The sequence below is a fragment of the Esox lucius genome, chromosome 21 (assembly GCF_011004845.1).
Source record: "Esox lucius isolate fEsoLuc1 chromosome 21, fEsoLuc1.pri, whole genome shotgun sequence".
NCBI lineage: Eukaryota > Metazoa > Chordata > Actinopteri > Esociformes > Esocidae > Esox > Esox lucius.
The window spans coordinates 22,562,184-22,576,482 of record NC_047589.1 but is presented as its reverse complement, the minus strand read 5'-3'; the positions used below and the strand labels follow the sequence as shown (position 1 = coordinate 22,576,482).

Sequence of the window (14,299 nt, the reverse complement as noted above, 5' to 3'; positions counted from 1 at the left end):
ATCTCCCTTTGTTGACAGTCCCCTGTCCTCCCTCTGTTCCAGCCACGTTGATCTGTCTCACTGCATCTCCCTCTGTTGACAGACCCCTGTCCTCCCTCTGCTCCAGCCACATTGATCCGTTTCACTGCATCTCCCTCTGTTGACAGACCCCTGTCCTCCCTCTGCTCCAGCCATGTTGATCCGTCTCACTGCATCTCCCTCTGTTGACAGACCCCTGTCCTCCCTCTGCTCCAGCCACGTTGATCCGTCTCACTGCATCTCCCTCTGTTGACAGACACCTGTGTTGACAGGCCTTTGCCACACATCTTTGACAGTTGTCATAGTTCAGACCTATGCTTGGTTATGTGACTACGTATTTCATTTGATGGTTATTTTCTTCTTGCACACTTTAAGATTATGCAATAAAAAGTGCAATAAGCGTGGAATAGATTATTTACCTAGTGTAAAATCAAACATTGTGTTCTAGCAATTGTTACTAAAACACCAACATTCTGCCGTGTTAGGTAACCCAAAACCTGGTTATTTTTGCAGTTTTCTACAAGCAAGAATTCCTAGGTAAATGGCATATTTGTTGTATTCTTCATTTCAAATGGAAAATTATATTTAATATATTGAGTGTTGTGATGGGAATTGCAGCAATTACCTTAAAAAACAATGTTTTTATTTGCTCATTTTGTTTGCCCTCATCACTGTGTATACCAAATTCTAGAAATTATGTGAAGCATAAATGATCTCATTCATTCAAATCAAAACAAACCAAAGACACTGACACGAAGAAAAATGGGTAGCCTGAATCAAAGAAAGCAAAAAAGAGCAAACAATTAAGACAGTGAACAAGTTTGTTTGGTATGGCTTGGTGCCCTGGGTGGGAGGAGTTTGCACATTTTAGAACATTCCATTGGTCTAAAATAGAAGTCTCTGCCCACCCTGGGGCACCGGGCCAAGTAAAACAAAGAGCTTTCCCCTCAACAGATTCAATATACCATGGAAATCATACACCCATAAACTCTCCTTAAATGACGAGAAGAGTCAAGAGGATAAAGTAACAGACACGAATGCAACAGTGTTATTCTAACACACATTTCTGTCAATTCTCTTTTTACTGTAATGGAAAGAGAAAATATTTTGTATTGCATTTGTGATGCTGCCACAGATGGTAAGGAGATTATGTTAGGGACAGTTCAACAGTCTCAAGAAACAAATCTAGGTTTGGAATATACGCACCAAGTTAATTTCCTTCCTGGGCAATGCATGTTGGTCAGCAATGCTTCGGGAGAAGGGAGATAGCATCAGCAAGGATTTCCTGATCTCATCATGCTTTAATAACTCCCTTAGGAGTCTGTGAAGCAAAAAAATCTCTAAAAAATAGTAAGTTGCTATATATCAGCCAGTCTGTAGTCGCCTGTGTATGTTTTGATGCTCTAAGGCGCTGGTTGTCTTTTTGTATATAATGATAATGTATGTTTTTTCTAGACTGGCAGTGATAGTGCCGAACTAGAAGCTGCACATGATAATTAAATAAGAAACATGTCAAATTCCATTACATTATCTAATCTAACTCTATATTTTATTCAGGCCTCCGTTTTCTTTACCAGAACAACAATGAGTTAGATTATGTATTTCTCATTACATCTTGGGAAAAATACAGGATTTATGAAGTAGTGGTGCTTGTAAAGAAATAGAAAAAGTACACGAAGAAACATTTCCAGTGGTTTGAGGAGAGTCAAAGTTCAAGGCTTTTCCTCCTATCCAGATTTCTCCAAGCAGTTCTGCTTCTTATCACACTGCATGCGCAATCATTGCTTTTTTTTGCCAGAACCTACCTGCCCAGAGGAGAGTGTCCTTTCAGGCCAAAAAACACAATTTAGCTTACAGGCGGCCGACCTACCACAAACAGTTGCCAGAGTGTGACGAGATAAGGCAGCCGTGTTTCAAATCCACCCACCAACATCCCAGGACAGTGCTGAGCTGATTGGCAGCAGCCTCTGACGGATACCTGGGCACTGAGGGAAGTTCTGTAACCACAGCTAATGACTGCGACAACTTAGGTAAACTGTCAAGCAATTCAGGACACCATACAATAACTGCCCTAGTCTAGTTCAGATTATTTTACATAATTCTGGACCCAAGGTGGAAAAGTGTTGTCATAACACAAAAGGCATAATCAATCAAATTTATTTCATAAAGCTTTTTACATCAACAGTTGTCACAAAGCGCAACCAACAAGACACCCAGCCTAGTTATGCAGATTCATACAACTGCACACTCATGCAACTTATTCGCTGGCTAAAGGCACATTTCTGCCCCTTGCAGAAGATATCATTTAAAGATATCTGTCCCTCTTTATGGGACTCACCCACAAAAAGCTAAGCTTGGCCTTCTTCAAGAGTGACACACTCAATCCAAAGCCGAAGTGGTGCTCACCTCCTATCTAGTAAAGTAGGCAGGAATCTTACCTCTCTAGCCTCCTGTCAGATAAGCTGCAGGTCACGCAGTATGCTTCTAGGGGAGTTACTAGCATAGTAAGACTAGTCAGCCCAGTACCCAATTTACATTTATGTTAATAGTTTGAGGACTAAATCGCAATGACTGCTTGCCTGCTTTAAAAGGCCTTTGGAGCAGTAGTACAGGTGGGTTATGTCCAGCAAGTCTCAGCATCTATGTATTGACACCAATCCCTCCGATATTTGGTGGATAAAATACTGTAGATCGTACTGTTTGCCATCATATTCATGGACTACTGCCCTAACATCTTATTCTGTTAAAATCACTCAGACACCCGGAGTTTAAAAAGCAACTAATCACTTTCCTGAAGACAAATATTATATGCAAAAATCTCCAGTCTGGATTAAAGCCGAAACCTGGTGCTGTGCATAGGAATGCACCAATGTAAAATGGCCAGCAATTGTTGTCGGCAAAATATGTCACATATATTTTGCCGATAACAATTTATATCGGCCAGCAATAATAGGCTAAATATGTCATAATTTGTATCTGCAAATGGCTTTGAAATTAATGATTATTTTTGACCTGCTGTGCTTTCATCTTTTTTTGCTTGAGTAATGTTACTTACTGTTTTATTGTGACTATTTATACTCTGTTGCAGTTTTGTTGAAGTCTAATCTCAATTACTAAATGCATATCCAGGCATATTGTACTGTTCAATAATATAAAAATAATATCTTTACTATCATATAATATATCATTTTATTAAACTTCTGTATGATTGAATTTGCATTTGTTAGTAAATTACCTTTTAATGGTGTCAGACCAAGGTTTCTGCCTGTTTTTATGGTTCTTGACCTTGAGTTCCATGTCATTAATCACCACATTATTTTGGTTTATGCGAAACAGTTCTTCCCTGATTTATATCTAATCTTTCGGAATATATCAGTTCATCTCTCATGAACACTTCGTAATCAGATAATCAAATTGTGTTTCAGTGTTCTTCAAGGTCCCTAGGAACACTTTTGTTTTCACTGTGTAGGCTTACTTCATGCTACCTTTTGGTAATGTCACACATAATGTTAATGATCTATTATCTACATATATTTCCTAACACCCTGTGTTTCTGAGGTAAAAAGTGGAGGATCTAACAAACCAGAGATGAGAGAAGCAGACTCTCAACGTTTAAGTCTAAAATGAAGACTCTTCTCATCAGTGAAGCCTATGAATGTGTGGTTTAGCCCATGTGTGAAGGTTATTCTCTGTTAGGACACTCTGCTTCTGACCCTGTTATGGGACTGAGTCACTGGCTTACTCAAGGTTTTCCATGCAATCCGTAACAGAGCCAGTCACATTTTCAGGCATTTCCCCACAACTCCATGCGAGTGTTTTGAGATGCTGTCCGGTTTTCTGTCCTGCTTTTAGGCCACTCTTGTCCTTTGTGGTGGGAGCAAAAATATAAAGCAGGAGATGGGAATTATAGTTCCAACTGACATCTGAATCCGCCATCTTACCTAGGACCACTTCTAAATCAAGCCACTTAACCTAGCTTTTTCCACAACTATAAGTATATAGCTAGATATTAGCTAACGTTTAGTTGCCGGAGCTTCTATTGTCTAAAGTTAATTACACTGAAACGCATTAGGGCGTGTTTTTGCTGAGCCCTAATATTTTTCGATGTACTTAACTTTTCTGTTTCAAAATGTATATAATGCAAAACACAAATAAAAATGGTTCAATAGTGACAGAACAGTAATGGGTCATTTTGTCATTATTGTACAGCAGGCTGAGTACTATTTTTACCCTTTACCATTTTACTCTTGCTTTGTCTGCAGCAAACAGTTCAAGTTTTGTTTAAAGGGTAACGCTTTCATACACTTTGCCCCGTCACCATATCCCACACCTGTTCAATCACCATTCTCAATAGTTTTGCCTTTTCCAGTAGAGGGCCGTTCGAGCGCATGCGCACAACAGCGGCTTGAGAACCCTACTCCTCCTGTCACCAGTGGCTGTCACAACATTGAGGGGCAAAAAGACAGCAGTGTGGGTAAGAAATTCCTAATTTCATACAACCGCTGGGTTACTGGACTTTGTTTTTAAAATAGACTTACGCACACGGTACGAGGGAGCTCCAGAATGTACGACGAAAAATATTCGAATGGCGTGTCGGGTTTTCCCATCGCACTCAGATGCGTTGAGATGGCTATCCTCGCGCTAATCTCTAATGTTTTCTCCTATTAAGCAAGAGAACAAATAAGATACCACTTCCCTGAACTACTGGCCCACCAAATGTAGTAAAGTGAACTATTTCACTTTATAATACACTTTTATTATGTACTCTTCAATATATTGCTGAAACGTTTTCCGAACATGTGACTCGATAGTGTACACACAATGCGTAGCAAGGTAGTCAAGCTAAGTGAAACTATAAATTTTTGTTGTCGTAAATGTTTCCTTTTCACTCTGCATTACGTTACAAATGTAGGTGGCTACTGTAAGTCTACTAAACGTCTATTAAACAAAAGAGAGAAGTTTCAGCTGTACTTCTGCAAGGGGATTTTTTTTAGGAGTTATTAATGAACCTTTGCTTGCTACATTGTTTTTATTTCTTTAGACCTTAGAACTGTCCTTTTTAGGATTTCTAATTGGGCGCTGTAAAGTGTTAGTTTCCTATGTGGTGTAGTGGCTTGAATGTTCTGAATACTTGAATACTTCAATTTTTTTTTAACCACATCACTATTATTTTTATTTGGCCCGACCAGTTTCTTATGTTAGTAAATCCTTAGGCCTATCACTTGTCAAGTGTTTTTTTTAATATTGCACAAACAAAAAAAAGTGTTTATTTGTTGTTAATTATTCAGAACATGGATATTCAACAACATTTGCCTCTTATACTTGAGATCATAGTAAATCTTTATAACAATAATAATGTTTGTTCAACATTGATAACAATGGTCAACCTCTTATCCTATCTGAATGTCCAGACACACACAGTTGCACTCTCATTTTCACTTCATCAAAAATGAAGTAATAGGTACATTGAGAATTAATTACTTTTGAGTAACAGTGTTTTAAGACCTTATTTTCAGCTGTTAGGCCCTGATGCACTAAACCATTAACCGCAACTGCTGTGATACTTGGTGAAAGAGTTGTTAAAAATGAATAAAATATCTATTTTGCCCCAACCCTTCTAGATTAGATTGACACCTTCCAAAACATAGTTTACCCATAGTAGAAGTGTTCAGAATAACTTTTGGACATTTGAAAACAGGCAAGAGTTTGTTGTTTAAAGTGGACCTATTTTGCATAACCTACACTGCCGTAAGACATTAATAGCTTTATTACCTAAAAAAAATAACTAGCCATGTTCAGTTGCTGTCATTTCTGTCAGAAGAAACACATCTATCTAATATTATTACAACAACAAGATCACTCATTGGTGTAACTTAGATCTGATCTGGTAATGTAATTCCCATTCATTTCGAAGGAGAGTGATTGGTATCGTGTCAGTCATTGTCAGAAAGCCAGATCAAAGAGTTGAATGCTGAGGTGTTTGGTTTGATGTCAGTGTCGGGAAGTAGTTCATATGCTTCCTGCTTTCTGCACTGCACTATGGCTGCCACACAGCACTTCCTGTTCTAACACAGATTAAAGATTAAACATATTCATGCTCATGTGTATGAGTGGAATAACTTCTAACTTATCTGTAATGTATTTCTTTGTCGCCTGGTTTGAGTTAGGAGATGATTTCTTATCTGGGTACGCTAGATTGTTGCGCAGGCTTTCTAAATACACACTTTCTTTGCTGTGAAGTCACCCCTGATTTGAATGTTAACACAGAATGTATATTGTATTGTATTGCCTCAAACTGAGAAAGGTCTGTTTGTATTTTGTTGGAGTGGCAATTAACTTAATGAGAATTGAGTGAAAGGAACCCTAACACATAAATCATTTCTGCTGATGGATGATGGGTTATTTGGAGGCTGAGAATACATGTATTTACCTGCAGAAAACACTTGGAACTCTCATTTACCAAACAAAACACAATGGGAAAATGTTGTACACATGCAAGCACAAAGACCAAGGTTTTGTCAGAAATATTTTTGCTGTCACAACTATGATGGACTCAACACTGAAATTGGTGCATAAAGGCTGCGTTTTGATGACCTAATACTTTGTAGGTGTGTCGAGAATGGCCAATCAGAACATGCTCCATGGTTAAATTCATGTTGTGTAGTTATAGTTTTTTATTTAGTCAATCATCTGTACTAAATACTTTAACCTGAACTGGTCTGCAGTCCAAGTAATTGCATGGCTTCAATATGAAAATATATACTTATAACTCAGACAGATATAACGCCCTTCTGTATTTGCATTATATGCCTGAGGATGGGCTTGCCAAATGATGTAAAAAAATATAATAATATCAAATTGTGAACAAAACAAAAACTTTGCTGGGCGTAGACTATTAAAACAACTAGCTATCAAAACAACACACACTGTGGAGTGTAATCTGGATTTTATATGCACATAGGAACTTTTATAAAGTAAAAGGGAGAATGTCCCTCTACAGTAAACTGCTTCTAAATATAGTCTGATTATGTAACAACAATTTGGGACCATACAAATAAAATTACTAAAGAAGTTGCATTTCATGCATGCCACAGATGTTCTCACCTATGATATCAGAACACTGAATTGTTCAAATACAGTTGTTCTTATTCATAGAAAACAATAAACAAGCAATTATTGCAGTGAAAATACATTCTGAATAATAGACCATTCTCGTATGTGGACATAGAGTAACATATAGCAACTCATAAAATTCCACCCCTCCTATTGGAGCACAAGCAAGCAAATATGAGCTCGGTAAATTAAAAAATCCATGCTCAAACAGTTTGAAGAGCACTGGCATTAACACGTTAAAACAAATTGCCAACAAGTGTTCATAGCTATATGTTAGTGCTGTCTTAATGGAGCCCTTCATATCTGAAGTCAAATCTTTTTGTGTTTGCAGTGTGATTAAAAACAGGTTGTGTTGGTTAGAATCCATCCCTATTTAAGAGGTCCGTTTTGTAAGATGTTATTTTTTGAATGTAAAGCGTGAAACCGTGTCATGACACTTGACTCTTTAAGACTGCAGTTGTAATGCATTTGGCTACCATTTCAGTTACCATGGAATGGCTACCATGACCAAATAAAATACTTTCAGTTATACAGGATTGTTAAACATGTACTGGATGAATCCCTTATTATAATGTATTATGTTGCTTCTTTGTTTTAATAAATCCTTAAGGAGCCTCCAAGGTTTTATTTTCCATCATATGACACTGTATAGTATACTTAACAGTCTTTCATACCCCTACACTTTCTGTGTTTTGTTTTGTTATTAACTTCAATTTAATAATGTCAAATCTCCCCGAAGGTGTTTAATAGTGTTCATGTCCGGGCTTTGTCTGCTCCATTCAAGGACTTACATAGACTTGTTCCAAAGCCACACCAGATTTGTCTTGTCTGTGTGCTTCAGGTCATTGTTGTGCTGAAAGATGAACATTTGAACCAATCTGAGGTCCCGTGCGCTAAGGATCAGGTTTTCAAGGACCTCTGTATTTTGTTCTGTTCATCCTCAATCCTGACCAGTTTTCCAGTGCCTGCTGCTGATAAGCATCCCCATAACATGATGCTCCCACCACCATGCTTCACTGTAAGGATGGTATTAACTAGGTGACCAGGGGTACCTTGATTTTTGTCAGACGTAGTGCTTGTATTTAGGCCTAGTAGTTCAGGTTGGGTTTCTACAGACTGGATAATCTTTTTCCTCATGCCCTCAGACTCTCTTCAGATGTAATGTAATATCGCCTCCCTGAGTAAGGACCCATCTTTCCCAGTTACTTAGTTTGGCCAGACGGCCAGCTCTTGGAAGGGTCTTTCCAAATGTCTTCCGTTTCACCATGATGTAGCCCACTGGGAATTTTCAATCCTTTCCTAGATGTATGCCTCCATACAATTGTATTTGGAGGTTTAGAGTGTTTCTTAGACTTCATGGTCTCGTATTTGATCAACACTGGTGTGTGTATTTCTAAGTCATGTCTAATTAATTGATCCATTCCTAAACACTTGCTTTGTTTTGCTTTGTTGTGATGGGGTATTGTGTTTATATTGATGGCAACATGTAAATTCTATACATTATAAAATGAAAGTGTCTGAATACTTTCCAATGGCACTGTAAATATGACGGATGTCATTGCCATGTGGATACTTTTGATAACTTAATTTAGTATTGCATTACTGGCTTGGCAGAATTTCAATTACCTCATCTGTTTCTATAGTTGTTTTATTGTTTGTTGAAACAAAGTAAAATGTAACTATACTAATTCTTTGCTTTCTTTCTTTTTGAAGGCACAATATGTCCATTGTTTTAGATTTCAATAGAAGGAAAGAGAATAACAGATCTGGGACGCCCTGCCATTTCACCAATATGAAATGTCATGCCAGAATCGAAAAACTGACTTTCAATTTTGCATATTGCCTACAAGTATAGAAACTGTTCATTATTACTCATTACTACTAACTTGATATAATTCCCTGCATTAAATCAGTGATCTTTTAGTTTTATGCCACAAGTGCAGTTACAGTGTGTGTGCGCTTTAAGTACTTTTGTTACAATACCCATTGGAATAGAAACAAAGCATTGCCCTAAAAGACCACATTTTAAAAGTTTGTCTGGTTCCGCAATAAGCTTTATCTCTGTACCAGAATTACCAAACAAAAATGAACAGACTTTCAGTGGTAATGACCACTGTGGTTATTCAAGTGCAGAACATAAAATGATTTTCTAATTCGTTGAAATTACTTAAGATCCATTTATCAACCTTATTTTGAAACTTTAAAATAACGCAGAACGGTCTGGACATGAAGTTTCATGTCTTTCTTTAACTCTGAACTGGATGCCCAAAATCTTGAAAATCAAGTACATTTTGTGAAGCCTTTCAGACTATGAAGCCTTTTTTGCATGTTCATTTCATTGTGTTTTCGTACATTGACAATATGCTTCCAATATCAGGCCAATTCATTTTCACTTAAAATGCGATATCGCAAGTAATGTAGCTGGTGCCGAGGCTGGTCTGACACCAGTTATAGTCAGATGATACAATAGCTCTGGACACCACAAGCCCATTTCACCACGGCATCTTTGAACATACAGGATTTACTGTATAGTGTGTTTACACAAGCAGACACTCACAGGTCTTTCTGTAAATAAACAGGCCAAAGTGTGATGTGAGGGAATACATTTCACAATGCTTTTATACACAGTTTTGTATGATACATGGTTTCTACAGCTTCACATTGGAATTACAGGTCTGAATAGCCACAGTGATTACATAACTCACTTTAACATCAACAAAACCTATACATGTCATTCTAAATGTATCTACTAGTTGTCAACTCTATTATATGTAGTAATGTTTAGATTAGATTAAATTAAACTTTATTGTCATTGAACAGTACAGGTACAGTAATGCAAACCATTCCTAAAGAATGGAAGAGAGAAACAACAAAATTATGTTTTCATAGTTGATAGAATCAATTATTTTCTGACACTCATTTGGCTATAATAATCACTAATTAAATTAATAATCAGTATACTCTTCAAGCTATGAAAATCTTCCTACCTCTGTCCTTGTTACCTCCACACCTTGTTTCTCTTAGGAATTGCTTTGGAGCCAGAGATGGTGAATCTACACGCTTCTCGCCCAATGCATATAAGTAATAACTCATTTCGATTTATTTAACAACAGCAATCTGTTTTCATGATCCCGATTTTCATTTTTTCCGTTAGAAGCATTATGATTTAACAATCATATATTATTAGGGATGTGTTTGTCCAGGAAAATGTCTTGCACTTGTAACAGGGTGATATGTAATGTTAAGAAGTTAAAGTGCGTATCTATTTTTATTAAAATTTTTTAGAAGCTGCTTTAGAACAGAGCAATCTGATGATGGTTCACAATTCTCTCAAAGCTTCTTTGAAGGGCTCACCTGGAGCTGCTAAATATCTTTCTTGGACTTAAAATTATTTCCATGTATCATGAGCTTAGTTTTACTGTTGAATCCAGTCAGAAGCCTAAAAAGAATCTTAGATTAATATACTGTTTGTAAAGAAAGTAAATGTAAAAAAGAAACTCTACAGCCTCTAAGAACTCATGGATGGTCAGCCTTTGCATCCATAGCACTGCTGAATTTGAGACTTGTTTGATTTCTCCAGCCCTTTTACGGAAACAGGGGCGGTGACGAACATTTGTTATTGTTTCAACTGCTGAATCCCGCTTTAAGCTTGTTTCTTTAAAAAACAAAACTCACAATTACCCTCGATGCCCTCCTGCTTCTGTCGCCTTTTCTTGTGTAGAAGTTTAGTCCAGGAAAAACGTGCAAATGTGTGCAGCCTCATGCTGTATTGACTCTGTGTGGGTGGTCCCTTCCCATATTGCACTGCTCCAAATATATAAAGCTCCAAAAACTGCTCACCCAAGTGACCTCATACATTAGTGTTTGTACACCATTGTAGTAAAACCTGTTTAATTGGTATTCCTTAATAGAAATTAATGATTGAAAAACTGGATCCATATGAGAAATGTGGTTTAAGCCCATAAAAACAGTCATTTTCTTTTGGTTGTCTGCTGTTTTCCTTGGCATTGCAGAGTTAATAGATGGTAATTATATTGTAAATAGTGACGTGAGAGGAAATTCCCCAGGTAATGTCACCACCCTGTAGTAAATTTGATGGGTCCTGGTTAGCTTTATGAATTCCCCTGCTTTTGCTGGTGACCTGAAATGTTTCCTAGTGGGTCTTTTCAAGGCAGTACTCTCTTAGAAGAAGAGGTTCTTGAAGGATTCGATGGGGGTCCTTTCACGTTTTACACTATTCATTTAGCAGTTTATTTAATTCAGCAAAACATATAGTACTGAGTGTATTCATTTTCATACCTTTGTTTTCATGCTGGCATTTTAAGCACAATGTTCTCTCAACTGGGCAACACTGGTATACCCGCTATATATGCACTCTCAAAAAAGAGCATCCATCATGTTCACACTTTGGTGGAACCCTTAAACATTAATTGAAGAACACCACCTTTTTTATGGTTCCTCAAAAAGGTTCTTCAAATAGTTTTTTGAGGACAATTTAAAGGTGTTTAAAAACAGAAATACTCTTCCATTTTTGTGTGAAGATCTTATCCCCAACAGATTCAGTGTGACAGATCCTTCAATATCCTTTTCGTTTTTAGTGTAGCTGTGCTTGATACTTGAAATAATTGCTTAATAATACCGGTACATTTAATTGAGCCTGCCTCTAGCTCCAGTGATGTGTCATCACTGCCAGGCCGACAGATGCAATCGAGTCACTTAACCGAGCTGAGTCACTAGTCCCGGTGGCTAAATCCCATTCAGTTCACCAATTTCTGATTGATTTGAGAAACCAGGACCACATTAACTCAAAATAATTGTACATATCCAGTCAAATATAGTGTACTGACAATATCATTTTTAGTGATTAAAGAGTTTCTTTTTTTTGGATAGGAATAGAAAATGTAGCGACGATTAAGCCGTTTATTTGGGGGGGGGGGGACGCAACACGGGAAATGCGATGGATTATCGAGACGGCAAAAAGCCTGACCACTTTCCCATAGGGAGAGGCGAAAATAAGAAGGCTGCTAAACAAAGTTTCCTAGATCTCTGTGTTTACCTTGAGCATGCAATGGGAAGACACTGGTCAGTTATGGGGAACAAAGACTTGTGTGCGTGAGGTGTATGGTCTGAGCTGGTGTGGAGTCGGCCTGTCTGCCTGCCTGCCCGCTCCCCCGCAGATCACTGGCCGATGTTTGCTGTGTGTGGCACCAATTTTTCACTGCAAAACTGTTTTCTGAGGATCTAGTGCCGCTCATTATGTCTCCTTACCATAACATACCCGTTCCCAGTGAAAACTGACCTCAGGTCGTTCAAGTCTGAGTCACCAATGGTTGGACAAGGGTTGCTGAGTCACAGTGGTGAGGTCCAAGTTGAGTCACGAGTCCTGGAAATCCAGATTTGCGCGCCTGGACTTGAGTACTACAGTACAACCCTGCAGATACTGTAGTACTACCACAACCCTGCAGATACATGATAGGACCGGAAACAAGTGTTCACTGAGTATTCTAGAAAAGTATTCCAGGTTAATTCTCAAACCACACTGGAGAGGGGGATCCACTTGTAATCACAATCTATTTAGGGAGAGTCATTGTAGATTTATTTAAGATTAAGTACCGTAGGTCAACAGAGTGGCAGCCTTTGGCGCTTTGGCCATCACTGTCACATTTAGTCTTTTCAACAGGCAACTGAACAGTAATTTTTGTTACTCTTTTTTTCATCAGAGCACATAGGACTAGAGACAGAGAGCGTTTACTCAGCTGACAAATGGAGTTTAATTGAATGATTAAAGGATTGTATTGGCTACAATACAAAGTGCACTCTTTAGAAGGCAAACCCAACATGTTTATAAGGTCATAAATAGGCTGATCAGTTTTGCTAAGGGACTCATTCAGATCCTCGTCTGATGAAGACTGGACTTACGAAGGCTTTGATGAAGCTCAGGATGTCAATACTTTAAGCTTTCATTAAACAACAGGGATACTACCAAGAGCAGTCCGTGGGTCGTGTAAACCCATGTACTTGCAAAAAGATTGCTGGAAAGTTATTTTTTCCCCAGAAGAATGGACTGAAAGCGTCAGACTGCCATGAAAATATTTTTCCCATGTCTCCTATCTCTCCTTCACTTTCCCTCATCTGAGCACTCTGGTTAAGTCTCCATTAATGGGAATGGTTAGGGGTTTTTTTTATGCTATGTTTTAGGATGCTTTGGGCAAGCTCTTTTATTGTGAACCAAAATAGGCCTCTTGTCAGACATTTCACGTGTTGTTATTCAATGGAACATTAATGATCAAGCCTCTTGGTTCAGCAGCCTTAGACTGATGCATGTGGAGGTGTGTCAAATTGCATCCCTCTTTCAGTTATAAAAATAAAAATATATACTTTTTATTTAATATGTTATGGGTCCCTTGCTCACTGCTGCTGAGAATCTGTCACATTGCTATACTCTCTCCCTCCCACGTCTCCCTCTCTCACATACCTCTCACTGTCTAGAGAATGACGCATATTAGTATTAGGCTGCCATTATCTTTATTTCATTTCTACATGCGTCCGTAACTCATTTGTGATGAATGAGCGACACTCAGTTACAGGAGCCTGCTGTCAGGCTGGATCATTCCATCTAATCATTCCACGTTACATTATACCGTTTTTTTTTTAGTGGCCATTGTTTAGCAATGTTAATTGCTTTTTTTCTTTTCTTTTCTTTTTTTTGAGTTTGGTCACAGAGGGGACATCCATGCTATTGTCATTTAAGTGGAGTGGGTTGACGACTTTTCATTCCTGTCAGGTATTTAGTAGCCTCAGCATTACAATGCCTGTTGTGTAGCTTCGGAACGTGTCCTGGGGCTGGGCTGTAACCCAGTTGTAGAGGTCAACACCACTGGAGAGGGACAATACAGATGATCTTGATTTGCCATTAGTGTTGTGGTGAGCTTTATAAGCTCACATTGTTTTCACATTCTCAAAAAATTTACGACTCTTCGTGTAGTTTTGTACTGCTGCCCTGAGGACGCTGTGGGCAGTGTAAGTGCAACTTGATCATTTGCCCATTAACATTTTCATCAATGCAATATTTGAAGGACATGAAGTGTTAGGATTACTGTACTTTACATGCTGGTTAGAAGTTATTTTCTACTCCCCGAAACCCGGTCTTCTTGCCTCTCTTCTCTAC

The 14,299-nt window shown here is 38.2% G+C and overlaps 1 protein-coding gene across 1 annotated transcript in view; it reads left to right on the top strand.

Annotated features, from left to right (window-relative positions):
• Positions 1 to 4,376: 4,376 nt before the first annotated feature.
• The window catches only part of LOC105025724 (lethal(3)malignant brain tumor-like protein 4), an 84,215-nt gene continuing 74,292 nt past the window's right edge, over positions 4,377 to 14,299 (top strand). Inside the window, exon 1 of the mRNA XM_010896632.3 lies at positions 4,377 to 4,492. The gene's annotated coding sequence lies outside the window, so the exon portion shown is untranslated. The remainder of the gene's footprint in view (positions 4,493 to 14,299) is intronic.